Below are 4,971 nucleotides of genomic sequence, written 5' to 3'. Positions count from 1 at the left end.
GATTTATTTTATTTTTTAGGTTACTTTAGTTTTAATTTAATACATATATATTAGTTTGTTATTATATTTTTTAGTGTTTGAGTTTTTTCGATTGAGATGTGTAGGTTTTTTAGATTTTTAACGAATAAACATAAACGGACGCGAGCATGTTGAGTTTTTTAAATGAACAAACATGAACACAAATATTTATCTAATGTAAAAAGGGATGTTAATGTAGGTGACAATGGTGGGTAATATCGGAAGTTAACCGACGATGAAGATGATAGACCAATAACAGAGAACATGTAAAAGAGATAAATTAAATTAGGGTTTAATGATAGTGTTTACCAATAAATGAGATCTTATAACCCATTTGAGGGCTATTAGGGTTTGGTAAGACCCATAACATGTGTAAATTATTCTTTGATAGGTAAGAGGTTATTTCACAAATAAATGAGATTTTATAACCCGTTTAGAAATTATCCGGGTTTGGTGAGACCCATGACCCACAAAAATTAATGTTTGATTATGAAAGAGTTTCGTAAATATATGAGATGTTATAACCCATTTAAAGACCATTCGGGTTCGGTAAGACTCATACCCGTGAATTCGGGTCAAATGCATGAGAAGCCTCCATTTAGAAATCAAGCAATCTGGTGGCTCTAGAGAATAAGGGAAACAACTTGAAAGTGACACATAGAATTTCATGGTAGGCAATTATATAGATAGTTAGATTGCTCCAAATTTCGAGGAAGGCCCATTAAGGCCATTTGAATCTCTCAAAAAGGTTGAAAAGGTGAGCCTTCAATTGTGACCCTCAATAGTGTTATGTCATCACCATGTGAGCACTGAGAGCATCAAAATCTCACTCAAAGATTTCCTTTTATGGTGAAGAGGCTTTGGAACCCTTTTAATTTTTTATATTTCTTTTTATAAAACCAAAAAATTTATTAAATACAATAATAATAATAATAATAATAATAATAATAAGAAAATACAAACTAAATTAAACATAAAAACATATAACTAAAAAAATCAACTATTTTTAGTTGTCGTCGCCGCTCGAATACTCAAATTTGTTTCCCTTCTTCGTGTTTTTAATAAATTAGCAAGTTTCTTATCTTCGTTTAGTGTTGTGATCGGCTATGGTGCATCGTTGTACTCGTCTTGGCAAATTGCTCTACCCGAGTCTTCCAATATCATATTATGCAAGATAATACAAGTGTACATTACATTTCTTAACTTATCCATTTGCTGAATACGAGCCGGATGTCTAACAATAGACCAACGTTTCTTTAATACCCCGAATGCCTTTTCGATGTCCTTTCTGGCCGACTCATGTTTTTTCTTGTAATATTTTCATTTATCATCAGTCGGGCACGTAACACTATGAACCATCGTGGCCCAATCCGGATAAATGTCAACTAAATAATATATGTATTCGTAGTTGACGTAATATGTAACATCCAATTTTGTAGATAAAAATAAAATATTTGGAATCTATATTTCAAATGTTATTAAATGAGTAAGTAACTGATAACACGACTCTTTAAAATATGAGGTGTTTAAACGAGGGTACAATGATATTTAATATCATTTAGACATAAAATAAATAATTATAATAGTTATTATTGTTTAAAGCTTCCGTAGCTTTGTTTTAATAAAATAATAATATTAACATTATTATAGTAATAATAAATAAAAGATAGTAATAGATAATATGGAATCTAGTAAACTTAACAAGGAAGTATGGATAGCAATCCAGATCACATTCGGGATAAATATAACGATTTATCCTTTTTGTGAATCTTCGTGATGAAGAATCTTAGCCAGAAAGTAAACTTTTGAAGTGTGTATATATGTGCGCTTTGAGTGTAGAAGTTTCACAAAAAAATAAATAGAGAGAAATAAAAGGAAAACAAACAATAGTTACTTCGCTAAAGTCAAATAATTAGATAAAGTCAAATAATTAGATAGAGCAAGAAACTATAAGCGTCATATTACAATCGGGAGATGGTTTAGACGACAACAGTTAATTAGTTGTCATCTACACTTGAGTTAGTAGTACCAAAAGGTAAGTACACGGACCATAATCATGTTATTTTTACAAACGTTTTATATATGTTTATTTTAATATGCATATATATGATTATTTGAGAAATAATTGTGGGTCCAAGTATGTGAATTAATGTGTGGTTTAAAAAGAGGCTATAGTTATAAAATAAATATGGTGGTATGCCTCAAATAAAAATATGGATTATGAGTCCCGAGAGTTTCGATAGTTGAAATTCCAAAATTTTAATACTATATATAAAGATTTCGGGAGTTGAAATCTTAAGGGGTTCGGGTGTTGAACCCCAAAGGGGAGTTAATAACCCTCATGGGTTAAAAATGAGCTCATAAGGAATTCGGGTGTTGAATTCCCAAAGAATAAAGAGGAGTAAAATTAAGGATTTCGTGTGTTGAATTCCCAAAGAATATTGTGGAGTAAATATATAAGAATTTCAGGTGTTTGAAATCTCAAGGAATTTGGGTGTTAAATTCCAAATAAAAATAAAACATATTTTTATAAGATGGTGTACTTACTTAGCGAAAGCTAATAAAAATATGTTTTAAAATGTTTTCAGGAAAAGCACCCATAGATGGTTAAAGCTTCATGGTCGGGACTGGACTGACAAGAGAACCATACTCTCGTGTTTAATAGTTTGTATAATAAAGTTTGTTTTAAAAATATATGTTTTCTTGTATATTATATATTTTTATAAAATAAAACGTCACCACGAGTGACATGCTTTGGATGTAAACTGGGACCTACCCTGATATATATTTTGTGAAAATATTATTTATAAAAAAAATTAGGGTGTTTCAAGTTGGTATCCCAGCACGGTTCGAGAGATTTAAGTATTCAAAATAAATACTTAGACTCGAACCATAAGTGCTCTTGATAAATAAACGAGAGGGTTATGTCCAGAAGCGATCCATGGAAGCTACAAAGGGGAGTTTTGTATGGGTACTTAAATGAAAATAAAAGAGAAAATATGTGAAAACTGAAATTTGTATGTTTAAAATACAATATAGTAGTTGGGAGATCAAGATGGATATAATATATTTCTTTCATGCCTGGCCAGTATGAGAGCAAATGTATCATACCGTTATGAATTCTCAATAATTATATTGTGTTGGAAACAACAAAGAGTAAGTGGAGGAAAAATAAATATGCATGAAATGATGTGTTTGTTAAAATTTATTGCATCATATGTGCATATACGGTGTTTTATGTTTTATGGTCTTATATAAATTGTTAGAGTTAACAATAGATTGAGGAGTATAAAGGCCTTAGATAAAGTACCTTATATGGGATAAGATTATGGAATGAAAATAATAATAAATAAATTATTCGTCACAGTCAAAAGATATGACGGGGGAAGAAGGAAATACTATACACGGTGATGGAAATCGTACTGTAGAACAACATATAGATAATGCTTCAGAAAGATCTGCGTCTTCACCTCATCAAGACAATGCTACAAAAATTGTACCTGATGAAATTCGCAAGCAAATTGCTATTGAGGCGGGGAAAGCATTCGAAGCCAATATTCCATTTCTTCTGGCCGAAATGCAAAATTCTATAGGAATTATGCTAGAAGAAAATTTGAAAAAGAATGAATCGATTGTGGAAAAGCCTCTCGAGAACGTGGGAGCGGCACCAAGAGTGGAGGTAGAAACGCATCGATGTGCGTATAGAAATTTCATGGCTTGTAAACCGTCACAATTTAAGGGAGAAATAGACCCCTTGATAAGCCAAAGGTGGATTACAGCTATGGAGACTATTTTTGATACGTGTCACTGCGACGCGGCTGATGAAGCGATGTTTGCAACGAACCAATTAGTTGAACGAGCTAAAGACTGGTGGGATATGGTCAAAAAGGAAAAAGGAAGGGAAGCGATAAGAAATATGTCTTGGGAAGAGTTTAAACCAATCTTCCTAAAACATTTCAGTCCCCGTGTTGCTGTTGATTGTATCACCGAAGAACTTCTTCATATGCGTCAAGGCAACGAAACGGTGGACGAAATATTTGGAATTTTCTATGATAAAGCAAAGTTTTGCCCTTCTCTTTTCACTAGTGAAGAAGCATGGATGACTCGTTTCCATCTTATCCTTACAACATAAATAAGAGAATTTATTTCTCCATCAAAGTGTGGAAGTCTCGAGGAGCTTCTTAATTGGGCTCGTGAACGAGAGGTGGAGCTAAAAAGACAAGTTGAAAGAGATGGGAAGCGAAAGCTAGATGTTGTAATTCCTGCAGCACCGGCAAAGAAAGTTTTAAGCCTACAAAAGTATCTAGCTTTAAGAAGGAATCTGGTACTTGCCAGTTCTGTGGAAAGAGGCATTTTGGGGAATGTCGTTATAAGAGCCCAACTTGTTATAAGTGTGGTAGACTTGGGCATACGGCACCAGAGTGTACTAGTCCAGTGAACCTATGTTATAACTGCTACAAACCGGGCCATATGAAAAATGATTGCCCAGAGTTGAAGGCAATAAATGGAAAGGCGACAGAAGGATTCAGAACTGCAGAGAACGTGAAGAAGTTGGAAGCTCCAAAACCTCGAGGCAGGGCTTTTCAAATCACCGCAGAGGAGGCAAAGGTTATACCTGATGTCATAACAGGTACCTTTATCGTAAACTCCCTCCCTGCCTATGTTTATTTGATTCTGGAGCTAGTAGATCCTTTATATCGAAAACTTTTGCTTGCCATAGTTCTTTTAGTAAAGTAAATTAATAAATTCATTAGACGTCGAAATCGCTAGTGATAAGAGCTTTGTCGTCTCTGAAGTATGTCGAAATTGTAAAATAATTATTCAAGGAGAAGAATATTCTATCGACTTAATTCCTATTACATTAAGGGAATTTGATGTAATTATTGGGATGGACTGGTTATCCCAACATCAGGCGTCGATAGTTTGTAATAGAAAGATCGTCCAGTTTCTATC

At 33.3% G+C, this 4,971-nt stretch overlaps 1 long non-coding RNA gene across 1 annotated transcript; it reads left to right on the top strand.

Moving 5' to 3' along the window:
• The first annotated feature begins 1,935 nt into the window (after positions 1–1,935).
• LOC143625267 (uncharacterized) lies at positions 1,936–4,664 on the top strand. The gene is made up of 3 exons (XR_013152249.1): positions 1,936–2,053; positions 2,607–4,273; positions 4,395–4,664. It is a non-coding gene; the product is annotated as an uncharacterized LOC143625267 (long non-coding RNA).
• The last annotated feature ends 307 nt before the right edge of the window (positions 4,665–4,971 follow it).

The sequence above is a fragment of the Bidens hawaiensis genome, unplaced genomic scaffold (assembly GCF_021521415.1).
Source record: "Bidens hawaiensis isolate Kalapana, Puna unplaced genomic scaffold, B.hawaiensis_p1.1 tig00004030_1, whole genome shotgun sequence".
NCBI classification, from domain to species: Eukaryota; Viridiplantae; Streptophyta; class Magnoliopsida; order Asterales; family Asteraceae; genus Bidens; species Bidens hawaiensis.
Note: the sequence above shows the minus strand (reverse complement) of the source record. Positions and strands in the feature narration are given on the sequence as shown.